The sequence below is a fragment of the Xenopus tropicalis genome, chromosome 1 (assembly GCF_000004195.4).
Source record: "Xenopus tropicalis strain Nigerian chromosome 1, UCB_Xtro_10.0, whole genome shotgun sequence".
In the NCBI taxonomy this organism is placed as follows: Eukaryota; Metazoa; Chordata; class Amphibia; order Anura; family Pipidae; genus Xenopus; species Xenopus tropicalis.
Genome location: NC_030677.2, coordinates 182,162,872 through 182,186,599, shown reverse-complemented (window position 1 = coordinate 182,186,599; position 23,728 = coordinate 182,162,872). Strand labels below are relative to the sequence as shown.

Below are 23,728 nucleotides of genomic sequence, written 5' to 3'. Positions count from 1 at the left end.
GCAGCAGGGGCAATGAGAAGGGAGCACAGACTAGGGCTAGGTAGGAGTGGAACCCCCCCCCCCCATTTTTTAAATTCTGATTTATAAAACAGAATTCTGGCTCTTAAAAGTTATTTAGAGCAGCTTTTTGTCGCCTCTGGTAATCTGTGGGGCCCTGCTGCCTGAGGCAATATTCTCAATTTGCAGCAATTTGTATTTATTTCTATAGCACCACAAATGTACACAGGGCTGTACAAGGCATAAACACAAGGTGAGGTATAACAGGAATATAAATACTTTAACTGTACAGTCAATAGACTGTCTTGAGCTGCACTGTCCACGGAGGATTGTATGGGGAAATTATATCAAGAGGAGCAGTAGAATTCAGGGACTTTAGTAGTAAGTGGGAAAAAAGAGATATAGATGGAGCTGAGATGAAGCGGGTAGCAGCAGTAAGGAGTTATACTTCTCCCTGTGTGTACGTTTCTGTATTGTATCATTGGATGGTGTTGTGCATCCTTGTAGCACTATATAAACACATAATTATACTGTGCTTAAATACTTCTTTACTCAATTACCCTTTATCTGACAGGCTTATTTATACTGTACTACAGACAAAATATATATGTACTGTACAGAAGTGTGTCCTTATTCATTCAGCAGCTGAGCAAAATACAAAACAAAGCAAATCCAACCAATACCAAATCCAACTAATAAACTTCTAAAATCCATATGTGATATTTTAATAGCACTATGTTTTCTGTCATGTTCAGGTAAGGATCTCAGAAGAACCCAGAAGAACCGATTTCTGCAAAAAGAAACATTGTGGGAAAAACCAAACTCCCGACATCAGCAATCCTGTGTGGTATCAGGGGTTTCAGGTTCCGCTCTCCCTCCATAGAGATGCTGCACTCCATGGCTATATCCCATTTGCTTTCTGTTGGCTTCATCTGTTTATTTAATTTTGCAGACAGAAATAAAAACAGATCTGGCTAGCAATGCAATATACAGGATTTCCATGATAAATGGCTTTACAAAGAAAACAACAGCTGCTGCAGCTGCAAGTATATAGTAAGGGGCGACTTTCTCTTTATCAAAGCAATAAATATTGTTGGCTGAGATATTTATTAACTGCTGATGTGTTCCAATATTTATTTCTCTATGCTCATGTCCCCTTCCTGAGTAATACAAGCAAATGTTTGCAAGAAAAGGTTTGGTAAGAAGAGCAGACAATATTCTGGTATAAATATAAATGCTAATAGGATGATAAACATTCTGTTTATACATTAAAGCTACATGCACATTTTGCCACTCTGTGTGTACGGCCTCCTGCTGCATTGCTGGAGATTACCTGGGGCACTTATGTGCAAGGGAGTAATAGCGGGTGCAGAACAGCCTCAACACTGTCAAGTAAAACAGTGCTGTTGACAGCGCCAATTACTGATCCAGGAATAAGCTGAGTTATGAAAAACAACCCCCCCACCCCAGAATTTTCTACCCCACTCAGCCACGGGATCAAATCGTAGTGATTTGGCCAGAGCATTCAAATATTTCACGTTATCTCCAGCAGCTCTTTAGTTTGGAATTTCAGCAGCTATCTGGTTGCTATGGTCCAGGTTACCCTAGCAACCACGCAGTGGCTTGAATGAGAGACTGGGAGGTAAATAGGAGAGAGTCTGAATAAAAAAAGATAAGGAATAAAAAGTAACAATAAACTTGTAGCCTCACAGAGCAATAGTTTTCGGCTGCTGGTGTCAGTGACCCCCATTTTAAAGTTGGAAAAAGTCAGAAGCCAAAGTCAAATCATTAAAAAACTACCAGAAATAGAAACTTGCCATTTAAAAAGTTGCTTGAATGAAAGTTGTGAGTCTTCATGAAAACTGTGGATAAGAATTTAATGAAAGAAACGACTTTTGGGAGTGAATATATTTTATATACCTTTATAATGTGGGACAGTGCTGCTTTACAATCTTGGAAAAAGGTGGGGCTTACTGGATAGTGGGTGGGGTTTGGAAAGGATTGAAAACTCTGCAGGTACCTGTTTAGGGATGCCACCTGGCTGGTATTTTATCAGCCTATCCAGTAAAACACCTGCCAAGGCTGGGGCCAGTATTACAAATGTATCAGTAATATAGTTGCTGGTAAATTTGTAATATCCCTATATTTAATTCCTGGCCCACCCACCTAAGCCCTCAGCCTGCCCCAGTCATTTGTTTTCAATATATACATGATCAAATACAATAATTTTTGTTACATTTGTTTTCTTCATCTACTTTTTTTGAAAATCAGATGCTGTTTTAGGTCACATTCATATAAAAATATAGAAAATTTGAAAGGGTTCACAAACTTTAGAGAACCACAATTAGAAATAGGTGAAAAAGTACTAATATGAATATATACATGTAAGTATAAAAAGGAATGTGTGGGTGAGAAACGAAGCCTGATTAAGGCTCTGAAAGAAAATATGGAATCAGATTTAAAATTAGAATAGAAGATGTTCTAAGTTCAGGAAAACAGCAGTTGGGAAGAAAGGGAATGAAATGGGAGTTAATCCTGGTAGTGGTTACATTGCGGGGGGCTCGAGTGGCCAATAGGCTGTTAATGGCCCATTTTATTATGTTAAGCATATTGAATATAAGAGGCGCAGAGATGTAACTATATAACAGCAGACCCCACAGTTTTGGGGGCCTGTAAACATGGGCTCTGCTTTATAGAAATCCCCCCTCCCCAGACTCCCCACACTTACCGCTGCAGACTAGTGGGTGCGGCGAGCGGGCTGTGGGGAGGGGGTGAGTTTAGGGTTTGCTGCCAGGGGAAGCTCTGCTTGTTGGGCCCCCCTGGAGGATTTTTTTGTTGGGGGTCTCAGCACTGTCAAGGGGTCATTCTTGACCCAGGGGGGTGCAAGCTCAATCTGATTCGGCAAGCACTTGCGCCCAACTGCGCTCTGCACTTAGCAGCAGCAAAACAATCCAGTGTTTAATGATAAGCGCAGCATCAGGAGGTGCAGCTAGCCCTGTCCTTTGGGTAACAACTAATGAAAAAGATTTCACTGTGAATGGTAAATTTTTTGCTCTTAATTTTACATTTTTTTCATTTATGACTTTTTCTACATTTCCTCCATTACTGTAATTGTGCTGTATTCATCTTCTGCTTAGTTATATAGGGAAAATGGGATCTTAGCAACCAAAAACAGTTTAAATGTAAAGATAAATCCTAGAGAAAGTGAAATAATTCAGAATCCCACTGGCACATTCCCTGGTAACAGCAAGGTCAGACACAACTCTCAGTAGCCCGATAATCCTTCTCTTGTGGTGGTGAATAACCCCCTGGCTTCTCAACCACAGAAACAGCAGAGAAATGTGAGTATTGTTTCTAGAGGGACACTTATAGTGGCACATTAGCAATGAAAGCAGAAGCTCCTAGGAGCCCGTTCCCTTAGCCAAGAACTTAATTTGCAACCTGTGCAATTGGCACATTTCTACCAGTGTCTGGGAAGAAATGAAAAACTAAGCTGTGAACTGACAACACTTCCACATGCTCTATCTTATGGCGTATTGCTGTATCCCCTCACTGACAAAGTGTTAGACCTCACTGCATACAAGTGTTGCAAGTCAATAGAAGTGCTATAAAGGCACTGAAAAATAAAATTATGAGACATATGATCTAAAGGCACAGCTTACATTGTAAACAATGTAGAACGAGTACCAATTAGTAATTTTTGTACCCTAACCCAACCTGAGCCTGATATACAAATTTGTATATCGCCACCTCACCAGAGAGGATGGGCCAGAGCGGACATGTTGGCTGTGAGATGTTGAGTTGGCACAGGGTGAGAAGGATTGGGGAGTGGCTGGGCTGGCAGCAAATATGGCCCACTTTCACCCCACAACCCACTGCAAGGGGTGATTGGTTAGTTGGGCCAACCTGTGGATCCCAAGGAGTTCGGGCTGACCCTTGCATTACTAATACCAGTATTAAATACAAGGTGCCTAGTATGATGCTCAAACCTAAGTTAATGGCACTGGATGAAAAATATGATGTTATCAGTTTTGAAACATGGCTGAATAAGCTCCATTAGTGGGCAGTTAATACAGAAGGCTATAGCTTGTTTTGGAGGTACAAGGTAAATAGAAATGATAGGGGGCAAGGTATGCCTGTTTGTTAAGCATGTTTGAAACCCATTATAAAAGAAGATGCTATGGTGGGTAATAGTGATGGGGCTGAAGCCTTATGGGCTGATCTTTTCACAGATTGACACAGGCAAATTGATATTAGGAATATTCTAGAGCAGTGCTGTCCAACTTCTGTTGTACCGAGGGCCAGAATTTTTCCGACCTACGTGGTGGAGGGCCGATAATGGAAGCCAGTTTTGACCACTCCCCTTTTTGAAACCGCACCCACTTGAAACCACACCCATGTTATCACATGACCATACCCATATTAATTGTTGTAGTACAGCAAAAACCTGCCATACTCTGCCTGCCCTACCCTGCCTGTGTGTGCCATACTCTGCCTTCCCTACCATGCCTGTGTGTGCCATACTCTGCCTTCCCTACCCTGCCTGTGTGTGCCATACTCTGCCTTCCCTACCCTGCCTGTGTGTGCCATACTCTGCCTTCCCTACCCTGCCTGTGTGTGCCATACCCTGCCTTCCCTACCCTGCCTGCGTGTGCCATACTCTGCCTTCCCTACCCTGCCTGCGTGTGCCATACTTTCACTGTGTTTGCCATTCTTGGCTGGTTTGTGCCATACTCTGCCTGTGTGTGCCATACTCTGCCTGTGTGTGCCATACTCTGCCTGTGTGTGCCATACTCTGCCTTCCCTACCCTGCCTGTGTGTGCCATACTCTGCTTGCCCTATGATGCCTGTGTGTATGGCACACACAGGCAGCCTACAGTGACACAATGCTGGCACTGCTCCTACAGTCTGCACAATAACTATATATTAAAAAACTTTTTAATTGAAGTACCACCTCAGTATATGTTCTTTTTGTAGTGTGCAGGGTTTATTTGTGGGTTTCTACTGCTCCTGAGGTGTGAACAGGGGAACAATGGGGGTGATTACAGCCTGAGCCTGAGGTGTGAACAATGCAGAGATTAAAAGGTGTGAACAACACAGTGGATTACATATTTAAACAATACAGCCTGAATCTGAGGTGAGAACCATGCAGGGGGCCAGTTAATCTCAGTACTGATACCATTTAAAGCTTACACAAAGGTAAGCCATCAAAGCAGCCAGGCAGGTGGGGGGCCACACAGAGGGGGGTCGTGGGCCGCTAGTTGGACAGCACTGTTCTAGAGCAGTGATCCCCAGCCAGTGGCTCAGGGGCAACATGTTGCTCACCAACCCCTTGGATGTTGCTCTCAGTGGCCTCAAACCAGGTAGTTATTTTTGAATTCCTGACTTGGTGGCAAGTTTTGGATAAATAAAAACAAGATTTACTACCAAGTAAAGCCCCCTGTAAGCTGATAGTGTGCATAGAGGCTGCCTAATAGCCAATATTAGCCCTTATTTGGCACCTCCATGAACTTTTATGGTGCTTGTGTTGCTCTCCAAGTCTTTTTACATTTGACTGTGGCTTACGAGTAAGAAAGGTTTGGGATCCCTGATCTAGAGACACTGTCAAGTTAGTGAAAAGAAAAAAGCCTCACCCCTGTTCAAAATAGAAAAGGTTGCAAGTTTAGGGCAAGTCTTAAGTAATTAGGCATTTTAATTACTCAGATACTGACTACAGCAATAGTACTTCCATCTTATTTATTGAAAGCTAGTGTTTACATTTGCTACATAATCACGTCATGTCATAGATCCCAATCAGAAATTATACTAAATTTTTTTTTAGAACAACCCAAAAGGAATAACACATGTACAAATAATAGAAGACCTGGGTAGCAGTGACCACAATTCCAAAATTCCATTTGGAAATAGAGATCCAACTCTCCGCACCCAGGGGCATTACAGTCTATAGCAGAAGAATTCTTGGATCTTATTGTTGTCACTCAATAAGCCCTGCTGGGCTCATCATTATCCTTATGGAAAGCAGATGATGTATCAACACAATAATCACACATAAAAGTCAACATCTTCAAGTCAACTTATTATCATTTTAATAGAATTTTATGAAAACCAAGTAAGCGTATGGGAAAGTGCCTTTTTATTTGTTTACTGGGAGAGAAAATGAGGCGTGAATTTGATATTTTCTGTTTTGCCAAAAATGTTACGCAGCGGTTGTTCTTCAAATCAGACCACAAGTGATTTCTCAAAATATGTATATAGAGAAGGAAATAGGAATTCGTATATTACAGCCGGTCTCTTAGGCAACCAGAGACTATAGTGCTCTCTTACTGTACAATCCTTGCAGTGATACTCAAACAATGCAGTTCTTTAGATATAAAGAAAAATCGCATTAATTAAGGTTGAACAGAATCTTTCTGGAAAGATAAACTATACCCAAAATCTGTTACAGAATTGACATACAGTATTTAGTTTGCATGGACTACTTACCTTGTAATATAATAAAAGGGATTGTCCACATACAGCTGCCAATCAGAAGGCAGCATTTGCTAATTACTATGATTCAGGCCACTTTGGGCCGAGCTGGTAAATCCCCTGTTAAGGCCAGTCCAGTATTCCCCATTTCCTAAATTTTTCTCCATGTAGCACTTACTTTTAAAGAAGTGGATCACCTTCAGGTTAACATTTAGTATGTTATTAAATGGCCTATGCTTAGCAACTTTTTAATTGGTCTTCATTTTTTTTTCTGAATTTCTGAATTCTTATTCTGAATTATTTGCCTTCCTCTTTTGACCCTTTTCAGCTTTCAAATAGAGTTTACTGACCCCCAGTATCCAAAAAACTATTGCTCTGCTGCTCTGCAAGACTACATTACTTATCTTTCTATTTAGGCCTTCCTCTATTCATATACTTGTCTCTCTTTTAAACTGCTGCTGGGTTGCTAGGTTATATTAGACCCTAACAACCAGATAATTGCTGAAATTCCAAACTGGAGAGCTGCGGATCGAAAAAGCTAAATAATTTAAAATCTAAAATAATAAAGAAAGGCCAATTACAAATTGTCAGAATATCATTCTCATACTAAAAGTTAATTTAAAAGTGAACAACCTCTTAAAGTGCTCCAATTCGCTTTCCAGGACCTAACCATGGACCCCAGCACACCCATTTCCCACCCCCAAAATGCCCCACTCTCCTGCTCTATGACCAGGCCCGGACTTGTGGCAAGGCCTAGGATGGCATAAATTATGGGGAGGCATGCCGCTGAGCCGCAAGTAAAATCTGCTCACATAAGGAGCACTGGGGACAGGACGCACCGAAAACTGTAGTGCGCCCGGTCCCCAATGGTCCATATGCAACCTGCAAGGAAGCTTATGGGCGCGATCCTGAGCGGGCGTAGAATGGGGGCGTTCTCTGGGCGCCAGAAAATGTAATCCTGCCCTGCCTATGATGTCACCACTACTCTTCCTTGACGTTGCCTGGTGAGTTTGGGGGATAAAGGTGGAAACCATAAGGTCAACGGACAAGGTGTAAAATGTGTGACTTTCAGTGTCAGACTGTGGTGCCAAGGGTCTGTATCCACCTGTTGTAAAGGGATTTTGTGAGGTAACTGGAAAAAACTAACTCCTTTGTGAATAGCAGTGCCCCTGCCCTTTTGGGGCCCTGGAACTTTCTGCGGCAGAAACCAACAGGGAACCGGAACATTTCAGAGATTAATGCAATAAGCAAGATACAGCCAAGGATGAGACCAAATCAAAGAAAAGGTCAAGCACCATTACACTTGTACACCAGGCAGGAGTCAAAAATCAGAAGATAAACAACTAACAGGAAGCCTGGACAGGATCTGTCAACAGGAACCAACTACTGAAGGTCCCAGTAAAGCCACATGGGGATTGGATGGGCTGGAGTGGAAGTTCAAACTTCACTCATCCAATCCCTGTGCAGCTCTACCGGGACCGAGAAAAGGAACAGTACAGAAAGCTGTGTAAGGGGAAAACATGCAGGCACAGGAGCTCCTGCCCCCCCTTCCCATATCTGCAGCTCACAGAGAGCAGGGGGCACGGCCAGTCCAAGTAAGTGCAGGTTTGTGACAGGGTTTGGGGATCCCCAGTCTGAAACATAACAGTAAACATATAAACATAAAGGAGCTGATGGGCTGATGAACTTTCATGCTTCAATACTGGGTGGAATTTGTGTAATTATAAGAAAGCAATGCCAATACACAGTAAATTCACATTACAATGATTATGTTCTGAGCATTAGTGAATTCAGTTTTGGGGCTGCGATGCTCACATAACCATCTGAGCATATCCAGCTACAGAGAATGCAACCCGCAGTGAGGAAAGGGCTCCCAATACACGAGATTATTGCAAGTTCTACGGCTCACACAGAACTTTCACTTGTATTGGCTGCAAGCAGTTGTCATAGAGACATTGCGACTCCCTCTGCGATACTCTGGCATCAGCTCCCTATAGGATCTATTTGTGCTCTAATCATGAAAAGCAGATTCACCCTATATTTTTATATCAGACTGTATTTTGCACGTAACTGGCAATCTTGATGTCCTATGTAATGTGCTTGAATCAAGCATGTTTCCTCTTTGCTTTCCACCCTAAAATGAATTTCCAGAGGCGAAATATCATATTTCATTTCCCCAGATATTTCAGCTGATATTTCAATATATTTCAACTCTCACAGAAATGGTAACTGAGTGGATATGCGATTGTTTGTTGTTATCTGCAGTTTCTTTAACCAGCAGGATCCAGCTAACCCATATTTTGGCGCAAATCATAGAGTAAATAAATACAAGCTTTCCCAAGATATAAGGCTGCATCCAGTTATATGATATGATAGTAGGCATGGGATGAATGGTGCCTGTAATAGAGGATAACCAATTTTCACATTGTCTATATCTATTAAGTTGTGTATTTTTGAGATTATCTACAAGTTCATTCCCATGAAGATACACAAAACCCAACTGCCACTCAAAGAAAGCAAAGTAAATCTCTTCTTGACCCCATTTGATTCTGTATAAAATGGCCAGGCTCAAAAAAGGCTTTTCTCTTGTGCCACTTGATAGAAATGTTCCAGTTAGACAAATACATTAGGGTCCATTTACAGCCCACAAGCGCAGCTGCGGTCCTGCACTTTTCCCTGCAGTGAGTTGCTTGTTAAACCCCTTTCATTAACGATACTTCAAAATAAGCTCCTTGTACTTCCATATAGTTGCGCTTGCTGCCATTTAGTCCTTTCTGCCTTCCATTCCGAATTGGGCGCTGCTGCATATATTGACGCAGGTGAAACCTGGAGTTACCACTACCAAACGACCAGGCAGTAGCTCCTGGGATCCCTTCACACCCAGCATCAATAGGTGCAGCACACTTGCACCTAAGGAATTGTGCACAGGTGTCATCAGACACCAAACACCAGAAATACCACCATTTCCACAAAGTTGCCCCCGATTTGCAACAAAATGTGTATGCAGTTGCATTCATTTTGGTGAACTGGACACAATTGCATCAGATGAGTTGCAGTGGTGTCAGCCTCTTCATCCACCTGCAACCGCAATGATACAAATGGGACTGTGGGAAAAAGATATGTCGATTGCACTTTAAATTGCAGTTTGCTCACTGCATTTGTGACCATAAATGAGCCCTACTGTCTATTAAGTGGTTAAATGTTGTTAGGAAAATACCTTATTGGCCCCAATGATCCTCAGTTTGCTGACTGGTCTGACCATCTTAAATTGGCTACAGAAAATTATGTCATAATGTTATATTTTTGAAGAGGATGCCTGCCATAGATTGGCTACAATATCAAAGTGCACCACATATATTCCTCCCCAACACTCAGTCCCTCTCCGCCACCTGTGCAAGATCACCCCCCCCCCCCCCACACACACAAATATTTCCTCCCTCCTGAATAGAGCAGCAAGGGGCATTACTGGGGGAGGCTTGACCAGATCCCCGAGCCCCCGATTATAACACTGCTGACAGCTGCATTCTGGGAGTTGTAGTCCCACCAGAGCTGGAGAGATGCTGGTTGGTCATGTTCTTGCTCAGCTCAGACATTGATTTAATATTTATTTTACATTTCTGAAGCCTGCCTTGTCTGGACCACACAGCAAAAGGTGAAAACAAAGAAGGGACTTGTTGGGTAGTAGAACCCACAGCAATTGGCTGATAGAAATCCCAGAGCCAATCACTATATCATATTGCATGATAAATATCCAATATTCACTTTGTACTTCGTTATACTATTTAACCACAACTTTAGCACATTGCTAATAGGTTATGTCCACTTATGTCCCTCTTCAGCTGGTCACTCTTCCATTGATCATAAGTATAGGGATGTTTAAAAGACACTATACAGGTATAGGACCCATTATCCAGAAGGACCGAGAGTATTCTGGATAAGGGATCTTTCCGTAATTTGGATCTTCATACCTTAAGTCTATTAAAAAATCAATAAAATATTAATTAAACCCGGAAAGGATTAATTATCTTAGTTTGGATCATATACAAAGCACTGTTTTATTTTTACAGAGAAAAAGAAATCAATTTTAAAAATCTGAATTATTTGATTAAAATGGAGTCTATGGGAGACAGGCTTTCGGTAATTCGGAGCTTTCTGGATTTCGGGTTTCCGGATAATGGATCCCATACCTGTACTATTAAAATTATCTTGATAAACAATGCTTAGTACAGGGGAATATATACACCAATATAGTTTTGTGGCATCTCTGTAGGTTATGAACCAACTTGGGTTTTTTCCTGCTTCTGCATTACAGGGACTTTGGTATCATGGCTACTTTTAGCTGGGCCCAAGCCTTTCAGCAATGGTGCTGGGCTGCACAGAAGAGATATACAAACTCTTTGGTTCTTTCCCCACCCACCCATATTGTCCGGCTTTTATCAGGCACTCCCTTAGTACATAATGCTGTTCTGTCTACTACCAAAAAATTAATAGGTTCAGGAAAATCACTAGAGGCCATTTAAGAAACACTTGGGAGCAGGGTCTGGTTGCCTTCTGCACTTAGTGCCGCAGTGGAAATCCAGAGCTATGTGCAGAGCTCAGTGACAGCAGGCACAAGGCAGGGGGCGAATGCTAAAAACTGCACCAGCCTGGGGTAACTCTGAAGAAGCTTCTTGTCACCATCTTCTTCAGCTTCTTTCATCTTCTCTTCATTCTGGTCAGAGCAAATGAATTCACAACAGAGGGAAAGTTAAACTTAAGAAGCAAACAGCCACCTTTTTTACTCTACCTCACATACACCTGCCCAGGCCCGGAGAAAAGAAGACACAGGGAGCACGGGCCAGGGGTTTCAGGTAAATGATTATAATTACTGGGGTTGTGCCTAACATTCTGGCACCCCCAGTGATAATACTATTAGTTCCCCTATAAGGACCTGCCTCAACCCATGTGCCACTCATTAATACAGATCTGCAGGGCTGGGTTCAAAGTGTAGAAATTATGATGCAATATTGAGGGGTGCAGGGCCCATCGGGCACTCTGCGGCCTACACACACCCCAGAGGTCCCGCCGCTCATGCAACCCCCTCCCCCCGACTATGTGTACATTATATGTATTTTAGGCGCAATCAGGGAAGGGAGCTCAGCTGGGAGAGCACCGGCAGGGATCGGGTCTGGGTTAGTGGGGCCATCGAGTTTTTTCCTGGTGTGCCGCCAGCCCAGTCCAACCATGTACTTTGCACCTTGCATACATTAAGCAAATGAAAACAAAGCTGATAATCAGACAGAGTGATGATTGCACAATTTTGTCAGAAATTGACTGAATCAATAATATTCATTTCTCCTTCAAACACCTTATTCTGCAAATAAAATGCTCCTTTGTAATAAAACTGGAGAGTTTATTAGAGATGCTGCTTAGAGGAAGCCTTTTAGTATTTCAGTAAATGAAATATAATTAAAAAAGTGAAAAGGGCAGAAGTTCTCTGAATGCAGTACTCAGGGGCCTTTAGAAATGCAGCAATATTGATTGCATGGAGAAGTCCAAGAGAAGAAGAACGGTTCTTTGCAACCAATAGATAAGTGATGAGAAGCGGTGAGTTTAATTACTGTACATACACAGAGAAAACTATAAGAATAGCAATGCAAAAAGACTAATGACTGATGAATTGAGAGCTGAGTTGTTTCTTTATTCAGTCGGATATCTGTCTAATTGGTAGTATGAGTCGACAGATCCCCATTCGGACTGCAAGTCTACAGCCTGCTTTTTGTGTTTTTATTCCCAAAATGAACTCATTTATTAGCATTCATTACATGGGATATTGTATAATTAAAATTCAGCCCCATCTGTGGGTCTGGCACCTCATATACTTGCAAATGAGAGTAATATGATCTAATGAATATGGTGTAAAATATATCCATATAGAATGCACTTGGGATGTCACATGACTTATTTCAAAAGTTGTATAAAAAATACCACCCCTGTTTTAAATATTAAACTTGGCACATTCAAAACACCTTAATAAGTTAGCCCCACCCCCATGCAGGAAAACTATAGACAGAAATACCATTTTACCTGCACACTCTATGGTGTATATCAGCACAGATTTACACCAGACGGGTACTTCCCCCATTTGTAATAAGAGGGATTGATTTTGCCCAGGAACAATAACCTATAAATTGTTCAGTTCTCCCAAAATACTTCTTTTATTAAATACCTGTACAGGGTTACCACTATATCTCATAATAATGCGTATTGGCAAGTGAAAGAGTTCCCCTGAATGCAGCTGCCACTCACTGTTTGCTATTGTCATACATGGGCTGTCACAATACATTACGGTACTGCTAGAAAGAAATGTTTTAATTCCATTTTCTATCTCTTGGTCCTGGGCTGCTTCAGGCACATGATTATATTATGTTTTATCACAATTGCAATTTAAATATATTTTCAACTGTGCTGCCGCCAGAATCTGATTTGATTTAGTTTATGTACTTTTATAATCATTTCATTTCCATGTTAATAAATAATCGTTTGGTTGCATGCTGTGTTTGTGACTTACCCTGATAACCTGCTGGAAGTGGTGCCATTTTGGTTAAAGGGGTCTCATGCTGTTTGGTGCTCATTTTTCTGTCTGAAACAATAAACTGCACTACTGCTGAATACTTTCCATGGTTTTTGTAAATTTTTGCACAAAACAAAACACTGCAAGTGCTCATAACTGTTAGGGACTCAAGCTGGGGAAAAACAAATATGGCATTCAGGGAGGTCCAACTTTGACCCTCCAGTTACTGTTATTTTAATTGTTAACATCCATGGGGGGGGCACAGGTTGGCCATCTAAAACTCTTACTACATAATTGTCTAACAGTTCACCCCACAAGGGGCCCATAATGTTCTGTGCCGAGGGCAAATGCCATCTCTGCTCTAAACTAAAAAAAAGGGCCTTAAATAATAACAATAAATAAACAATAACAATATCATTATACCCAGTGAAGACTCCTGAGAAAGCCAGGATCTGCTCAGGACCTAGATTGGACAGATCCATATTTCCCAAGACTCTCATTTCACAGCTTTGACCCCAGAACTTTGGCATAAAAAAGGTCTCCCACTTGTGTATATAATTACCATTACCAATTACCACAAAGGTGGTCTAGGAACCCATCCCCAAATACAGTTGACAGTTTGGGCAGTGCAAGAGATAGGTGAAAGTGTTAACTATATTTTTATTTTGTGGCCTTTAGTGGTCTATAACTTGCCCATGGCTCTTTTTAAAAGATCCCTTTCATTGCCTTGTTTGATGGTTTCAGTATTGTTTTCGGGATCTGAATTATTGGCTGCTCACAGTATACACGTATAACTATATAACTATATTGCTAACTAGCAGAAATGGGTAATTATAGGTAGCCTGTTTGTAGTTACCAGGATGGTCTGTGTGGAGAGCCTTTAGGCATGGAGAAAGTGCAGCTGTCAATAAAAGAAGCTAGGGTATAGTTGTTGAAAATGATGATGGAAAACCCTAAAGCCCAACACAATCTCTAACATAAGCAGAGCAATTTAGAAGCCACCTGAAGCAAGGATAGAAGTAATAGTGATTGGTGAGGGAGCCAGCGGCTAGCACCCAGGGCCTCTTACGTGTTGCAGAGAAGTGCCGCTCAGGCAGTACAGCTATGAATATTACTCACAAAAGCAGCTGGTTTAACACTGCTCATATATTCAGCCTTTATGTCACCCAGGAACCACAAGTAGGCAGAAAGATATCTCCTATTCTCTTTCAGCAAGTGAAGAGCTACAAGCCATTTTTATGACTGCAAATATTGCTTTTCTTACTTTAACTGCTTTTTACTATTGTCTTGGTAATCACAAAAGCTTTCCTATGATTCTCAGAACTCATTAAAAATCCCTTCCTAACCTACTCTGGAAGTAGTGATAATAAATCCCTTATCTTATTACCAGCTATGGCATGTATATATTTTTGGTAAGATACAGAGAGAAATAAAATGAGATGAAAGTGTTTAATGAAGTGCAACAAATATGTGATTCATTGTTCTTCATTAGAAAACATTCCTTAAAACTCTAAGTAGGGATTCTTCCAACTGACACCCATTTACATTCCACAGGTACGAAATAAATTCAAAGCACGCACAGCCAGACTTCAAGATTAGGCATACAATATCCCCAGAGGCAGTATATATCAAGTCTTATCATATTTTGGATCTATTACATCCTCCAACATTATAGAAAACAAAGGCAGGTTACAGAGATCGCAATTAATGACTTCTCTGTTTCTGAGCCTGTTTAGAGCTCCAGGTATGGCAATGACGGCTCCATCTGCATAGTATTTAAAGAATAAAAACTCAAACAATGGAGGTCACTATAAAAATACACTGCAAAAAAATTCCATATGTCAAGCGCTGTTTCATCCAAAGAAACCATTTTCGTAAAAATATATACTGTTTTAGTAATCCTAAATAGAAAATTGCCATTTAAAGAACTAAGTCCCGCCTGTGATCATAGGACTCACTGCGCACACAGACAAGCCAAGGCACACACACATGTTAGGCCAAAAAATGGACAAAGTTCTACCTTTTACTCCCAAACTACTTCCTGTTACAGTTCGAGCTGCATTATTTCCTGTCAGCTGATCTCTGGGGGAGCACACAGTACATCACTAAATGGTGGGTCAAGGTAAGGCATAATAGGGCAATATTTACTGATATGTATATTCCAGTTTGATAAGATTCTTTAATAGGTCACTTAATATGATATAAACTGTCTGTTGATTAAGTGTTCCTTCTGGGGGTATAGTTTTCCTTTAACATTCTCTGAAACCAAGTCAAGACAGAACTATTCATCAGGGCATAGGGTTTTAATAGGTGATCTACTTTATGAGTATGATGAAAATATAGATATAAAGCATGTTCTTACGCTACCAGTCCTGCATACGTTACAAAAATATTTAATAAACTAACACACCTGACAGGTGATATGAAAGGGACCAGCTTCCTAACTGCTAACCTAACTGGTTATATTGCTTAGTGTGTGTATACAGAATATTCTATAGTTAAGTTAATAGGGTAGACAACCCTATCTGGCAATGTTTTAGTGTTCTATGTTCCTATGAATCAATATATTAATGCAGCCATTATGAAACCATATATTTTGGCAGGGGCAGCTGTTAAGCCAGCTCTCACTATGCCTAGATTGGTGTAGGAACCCCAAAACTCTGGTTTTAAAAGACAGAAACATTTCTGTGCATCAAAAGAACTAAAACTTTGTTCTGTCATCATCAAACTGCATTACAGATGCATTAACTACAGTGGGACATTCAGCACTATTCTTGCATTGAATCCAGTCCTCAACTCATTTTATGGAAAGAGCAAGTTCTTTGCCACATAAAGAACATAATATGGATAAATGAAAGGTCACAAGGTACTTCTCAATTCAGCCTTCCACATTATAGTCCTACCTGAATTTAGTGTAAATGCCTAAATGTGAAACTCAAAGGAGGGCAATAAAAATTACAACAAAGGTCTTTCACCAAAGAAGGAAAAAGACTGCACAGTGAAGGGCCCAAAGGACATCTCTCCTCAAAGAATTTAAGGATATGGGAAGATAAAAGGGTAGGAGTAAACAATTAGTAGTTGCACTAGGCTTTTGAGCTTCTAGTACTTCTTTACCCATTTACATTTCCACCAAATTGAGACTCACCATTAAGGGGACAACCCTACCAGGCAACGTTTTAGTGTTTCATGTTCCTATGGACCAATATATTAATGCAGCCATTATGAAACCATATATTATGGCAGGGGCAGCTTTATTTTTTTATGCCTGTGATGTTCAGAACCATTTCTGTATGTCATCAGAACTAAAACTTTGTTCTATCCGCTGGGGAATAAATCTTAGGGGTCCACTTTTTGTTGAACCTCACATCAATATTCTTAGGAATTTTCAAAGAAAAATGCAAAAAATGTTTCACATAACATTAGCTTGTTTATTTCTATGGAGAGAACACCCAAATATTGACTAAAACTGTTATCAAGTGACCGTCAGCAGACTGTAGTGTTGACATGTGAGAATGACTGTACAGTTGCCCTGTGTTGCATTTGTCTGGGTTCACACTGACAAAATCTGGGTCATTGTTTTGAACCTTTTGCCTGATCTTCTCAGGGGCTATAAGTAATCCCTATGCCTAGAAAAGGCTTATTATAAAGGTATAGTTTGTGAATGTATGAATCAATAATCATCACTGCCCCATAAGCCATACAAAGCCATTCTTTAACTCTGGCACATTAGTCTCCTGTTTTAGGGGTCACATGGGGTTTATTCAGCTCTGGTTTTGGCCCTAGTCACTTCTCTGACCAGAAATCTACTGCTTTTCACACCCTTTCTAACTGTTTGGTATCATCTTTAGTGAGGTGTTAGATATATTTGTCAGTTATCACTTGTTGGTGGCCTTCTTTACAACTGAATGAAAAATTCAACAAATACCAAAAGCTGAAACATAGACAAAGACAAATATAAATACAGTATAACCTGTGAGATCATCAAGACCAGTTATCCTATGACTTTTTTTGGTAAAGGCAAAAGATTTTTACTGGTGCAGTCAGGTAGCTGCCTGCTTGTACAGCAGGGGTCCCCAACCTTTCTTACTCGTGAGCCCATTCAAATGTAAAAAAACTTGGAGAGCAACACAAGCACCATAAATGTTCATGTCAGTGCCAAATAAGGGCTAAGATTGGCTATTAGGCAGCCTCTATGCACACTATCAGCTTACAGGGGGCTTTATTTGGCAGTAAATCTTGTTTTTATCCAACCAAAACTTGTCACCGAGCCAGACATTCATAAATAACTCCCTGGTTTGGGGGCACTGAGAGCAACATCCAAGGGGTTGGTGAGCAACATGTTGCCCCTGAGCCACTGGTTGGGGATCACTGTTATACAGGGTAATATGCCAGCAACCTGCCTTTAGTCTTTGTTTTACAATTAAAAGGGTCATCCAGAGACAACTGAGCCTGAATATGGCATGAGAATGTAGTATTTAAGCAGTATGGCAACCCCTAGTCACAAGTAAACCAGTAGCATCTAATGATTCGCTTTGCCTTAAAACCTTAACCTTTTCCCCCAATGTAATGAGCCCTGGCACTGTACTAAGGTGGCGATAATACTGTAGCACCTCAATCCCCACGGGTGCCTCGGTCAGATCTCAGCACTGTACAACATAAGAGAAGTGTGAGCGACAGAGCAGGAGATTTCGCCTTCTGTGCCCAAGCTAACAAGAAATTACGCTTAATAGCTGGATACGCTACAGAAGAACATGAAAGCTTCTCTCAAATTTTGCTCTGGTCCCAGAAATGTACTTTTAGGTTCTTTGCTCCAGTTACCATAGTTACCAAATGCCAAGACACTATCGTCTTAATACTCCAATTTAGTTTTATAAGTAGCTAAAAAAAAATATACCAAAGGACTGGTAAAAAAATAAGAGAAAGCTATGATTAAAAATAGAACATATTACTGCTTACAGCCCTTCAGAATACAGTTGTTATGCCAGGCAAGGAGGGAAGATGGATTTATTAGTCATGACCCAAAATGTATAAAAGTAGCCATCCCATTCATCCTTTGCAGGTTTTATTTTATAAATATGGGAATCTCGCCCTCAGCATGTTGGTTTTTTTCAGGAAATGGAGAGTTTTACACTATTACTTTATATTAGAAACCCCTAAAAGCTCACATTCCACAAATGGCTTATAACATAGGCACGCCTATATGGACAGCTTCCATTCAGTAACAGAAATTATAATTTTAAGTCATTAAAGCAACAGTATCACCAAAAAATGAAAGTGTTTGAAAGTAATGAAAATACAATATAAAGTTGTGTGTTTGCTTCAGAAACACTACTATAGTGTATAGAAAAAAGCTGCTGTGTAGTCATGGGGGCAGCCATTCAAGCTGGAAAAAAGGAGAAAAGGCACAGGTTACATAGCAGATAATAGATACACTCTGCAGAATACAGTGGTGTTTTACAGAGCTTATGTTATCTGCTATGTAACCTGTACCATTTAGCCCTATTTCAACTTGAATGGCTACACAGCAGCTTATTTATATAAATTATATTTCTGAAGCAAACACACAACTGTTGCCAGTGCAGAACAACAGTACATTATATTTTAGTTACTTTAATACACTTTTATCTTTTGGCATTTATTAAGATGAACTTAATTGTAGCACCAAAACAATAAGTGTTCTGTTTTTACTCTTACTTATTAGCACACAAAATGCTAATTTCCAGTTATACGGCTATTGCATTAAGGGATGTAGGCACATATGGGTGTATACCTATTTACCCGAGAACACCACCATTACACTTGGCTCCAAAGCCCTTGTCCTCACAAAGCACAAAGCAAAGCTTGGATCCAGTACTCAGTGCACTTGCTGTAATGTACTACAGGGGCACTGCACCCACTCTGCCTAGGCACAGTTTCAAAAGAGTACCTTCAAAAATGCCAGTTTATAGTACAGTTCACAGACCAGTTTTCCCTTATACTACAATGCACTGACCTCAATAACCTGCCCAAATGCTACCCCACCACCAGAGGCGCTGCAGCCCACCATGCACCATCTCAGGCTCCCAGGACATCACACAGCAAATCTGACCAATCTACCCTGTTACTGCCCACAGGCTGAAGTCTGTTTAAGGGCACACTCATGGGCAAGGCAGTGACTGATTGTATTGATTGTAATCAGTTTGCACTCTATGTACAACATGTGTTTATTAGAGGTGTCTCTGAGTTCCCAAATCATCTGCTAACATTATACTTAGCCATATTCAGCTCTCAAACGTACTGGTCCAGTTTTTTTATCTCCCCTTGTAAAGTGCCACCTGAGGCTAAATTTACACTGTGTCAATTAAACATCAACATTTCTGCCCTTATGGCATAACCAAGTGGCATCAGTTGCATAGGATAACAAAACCCCCACCCTCCAATATTAATCAGGGAGACAGCCTGTTACCAATGGCATAACATAACATAACATAACATTTTTTATGCAGTTTTTTTTATGCAAGATTTTGCAGTGTTAATGTGGCAAGACATTTTTTATAAAACACATCTCTATAAGTGTGGTCCTGGGAGTCCATTCACTAATATACATATTCACCGAATTTGATTACTGTGACTTGGCAACTGCAGTTTCAAGAAAGCTTTTGGTGACTTTTAAGTATATTATGAAAAAATGGTTATTGGTTCCCTGTGTTATGCATCGTACATACAGGGTCTGCTCAGGTCACTATATTGGTATCAGAGATTTAGGGTTAACCAGCATCTCCTTTGTTAGAGCAAATTTCATCTAATGGTCAGAACCAGGTAACGCAGTATTGCTGCCACCCATCCCCTGCCCATTTACACCTGCAACAAACTTACCCCTCCCATCATTGCTACACACCCCTGGCTGACACTCACTCAATTGCCAACCAGAACTGCTCCCCTCCACTGTACCCTTGGTACGTGCCTACCCCTGAAAATGGCCAACTGTAACTTGTGCCAAGAGTAAACCACACTTTTGTCATCGTGCCATCATCCACCTTGTTCTTAAAGCATCAAAGCCACCCAATACACAAACATTGCTAAATAAGTAACACCAGAAATGAACACATGGCTTCACACTGTACAGATAGCTCATGTCATCAAAAGACATGAAAAAAACTTGGGATTTAGAGTTTTTGCAGCAGCAGTAAAATAAATCAGTAAATCCCTGTAAGTAAGGAGTTCCCATAGGTGAGCACTGAGGAATGAGTAATGGATTCCTAGAGAAAGCCCAGAAGGGGGCACAGTGGGAGCTGGATCTGTTTCCCTTTAACCCCGCTGTTGGCAATTGCAGCAGATGAATTCAGGTACACAAATGAGATTCCAGTCTGCAGAGTGCCATGAAATATGAAAGGGGGGCAGTGTAATCATCTTACAGTTACTGGGGATATCGAGCCGGAAATTGGATGTATTCCTCTGTGATGCCTTGGCTAAGGGTTAAACATACAGTTAGCCTTCTCCTGCAATGACCGGCGCTCACATCATTCATTCCCTTCCCCTGCTGCCTAGTTAGAACCCAGTCTTGCTGGAACAAAATCATTTGGATTTTCCATTCTATTTAGTAGTTGCAAAATAGTTATTACTGAGGGTCTGTCCCATTGAGTATTTAAATATCAGCTATATACAGGGCTACAGCTGGAAGCACCATGGCAAGCTGCAGCAGGGTTGCACATATGCAGAAAGCCCCTATAGAATAAGTTTAGAAGCATTACTGTGTAATGTACATCAGCTGCCTATTTACTGTACTAATGGAGAGATTTGGCCACCCAAGGACTGACCAGGGCAGTGGGCAATAGCCACACTGGTTAAAATGCTCAAGTTGCAGCTAAGCTAACTTTGGCAATGACACAGAACACACAGTATATCTCACCCCTTACCTGATAGTAAATCAGACAGAGAAGAATAGAGCCTGGGAGAAGCAGAGAAAGACAGCAGAACCAGCAGAGCTGACACTTGTGCCTGTGCCCCACAAAGTGGCTTCATTCAAAGGCAAGGAGTTTGCCAGCTGAGAGGGACAGGCAGAAAGGGCAGTGGCCTCAGCTGAGTGTCGGCCCCCCGGTCGGTGAGTGGCTGCGGGGCTGCTCCGGGCATTGCAGTGCGGAGGCTGCTAGTGGGGCTGCTCCTGCCGGAGATAGCACAGTGCGATTCTGCAGCCCAGCGCCGCCTCCGCTTCCACCTCCGCCTCTGCAAGTCTCTGCTCAGGAACCTGCTGCTGCTGCCGCTACTGCTACTGCTGCAAGTCGCAAGTGGCACCAACTGCCAGGGAAATCTCCCTTGCCCCCTCCTTCTTTTTCCCGTGGGGATGTAGTTGGGATCTGGGGGCGGCACATCCAGACAGAGCCAGAAGCAGCAGGGGAGGGCGACTTAGACTCTCGCCCCCAGTTAGCGAGACTTAGATGGATCGGGCACCGTGTGGGAAGGGGCTGGGGGGCCGCTACAGCACTGCTGCCCGCACATTCTCTCCTGTACTTCCCAGGCTGGGTCTGTTAGCAACTCTGTGCCTGCCGGGAGGTCGCATTGCAGAGATCTGTCACACAGTAAAGTGGCCCTTAGTAACCTGGCCTTGTAGCTGCTTCTGAGAGCTCAGGTACTGCAATGGCATCTCCATGGGAAGAGAGGACTCTGAGCAGCCCATGGAATCATACACTCATTAGCTAAATGTCACATGGAACTGGCAGCTAAATGCCCAGTACATGGGAATGTCACACACACACACACACACACATGGGAATGTCACACAGACACACACACGGGAATGTCACACACAAATATGGGAATGTTACACACACACACATGGGAATATTACACACACACACACATGGGAATGTCACACATATGGGAATGTTACACACACACACACACACACATGGGAATGTCACACATATGGGAATGTTACACACACACACATGGGAATGTTACACGCACACACACACACACATGGGAATGTTACACACACGCATGGGAATGTTACACACACATGGGAATGTTACACACACACACATGGGAATGTTACACACACATGGGAATGTTACACACACACACATGGGAATGTCACACATATGGGAATGTTACACACACACACACACACACACATGGGAATGTCACACATATGGGAATGTTACACACACACACATGGGAATGTTACACGCACACACACACACACATGGGAATGTTACACACACGCATGGGAATGTTACACGCACACACACATGGGAATGTTACACACACACATGGGAATGTTACACACACATGGGAATGTTACACACACGCATGGGAATGTCACACACACACACACATGGGAATGTCACACACACACACATGGGAATGTCACACACACATATGGGGATGTCACATACACACATGGGAATGTCACACATGCAAGGGATTGTCACACATACACATGGGAATGTCACACACACAAGGGAATGTCACATACACACATGGGAATGTCACATACACTCATGGGAATGTCACATACACGCAAGGGAATGTCACACATACAACTAAGAATGTCAAATACACGCAAGGGAATGTCACACATACACATGGGAATGTCACATACACACATGGGAATGTCACACATACAACTAAGAATGTCAAATACACGCAAGGGAATGTCACACATACACATGGGAATGTCACATACACACATGGGAATGTCACATAAACTCATGGGGATGTCACATACACACATGGGAATGTCACATACACACAAATGCGAATGTCACATACACTCATGGGAATGTCACATAAACTCATGGGGATGTCACACACACACACATGCGAATGTCACATACAAACATGGGAATGTCACATTCAAACATGGGAATGTCACATACAAACATGGGAATGTCACATTCAAACATGGGGATGTCACACACACACATTGGAATGCTCCCTACTGTGATGTGTCAGAGCAACTGGCAGCCACTGGGCCCTGGGGCACCTTTCATTGATCTCCCTGGGCATTTGTAACCCCAGGTGTCACTACTTACCCCCACCTGATTCTAATCACTGCAGTATTAATATGTTATCGTGTCTGTGGGGCCCCTTAGGTCCTGTGGCTGGGATGGGGCCTGTATGTATAGCCCTGCACATATCTGCATGGGAATTCTGCAGGGTTGTTTACCTTGAATTTAAGGATGATGCTGACAGTGACCTGTGAGCATCCCTGGTTACTGGCCGCTCCCTGCCTCCCTAGGTTCTCACCCTGCCTCATGGCTTGAGGGCCCCTGCCTGCAACTGGTATGCGTATCCCTGAACTTCCAAGTTATGTGGCCACCCCACCCTATTTGAAAGCTGAAAAGAGGCAAAAATTGACGAATAATAAAAAAGTATAACAAACAAACAATGAAAGCCATTTGAAAAGAACTGACCTTTCTATAACATACTAAAAGGTGAAGCGAGCCTTTAATTGAAAGCACAGTGCCTTTATTCTTAGGCTCATAACACACAATAGGGCTGATTCACTAAAGTGCGTTAAAACGTGCGTTATTTATAGTGTGCGTTAAAATTTTTATTGCGTCTAATTTTTCACGTCTTAACGCACGATTCACTAAAAGCATACTTGCGTTAATTTACGCGCGATACTGCTTGCGTTATTTTAGTCGCAAAGACTATTTTCGTGCGGCATTTGACGGAACGAGCGCTAATCAACGCAGCGCGAAAAAACGCACACCATGTTAGCCATAC

General features: G+C 41.8%; 1 protein-coding gene across 1 annotated transcript in view; it reads right to left on the bottom strand.

Moving 5' to 3' along the window:
* ankrd34b (ankyrin repeat domain 34B) overlaps window positions 1-21,594 on the bottom strand; it is a 37,833-nt gene extending 16,239 nt beyond the window's left edge. The window contains exon 1 of the mRNA XM_018090786.2: window positions 20,914-21,594. The gene's annotated coding sequence lies outside the window, so the exon portion shown is untranslated. The remainder of the gene's footprint in view (window positions 1-20,913) is intronic.
* Between the last annotated feature and the right edge of the window lie 2,134 nt (window positions 21,595-23,728).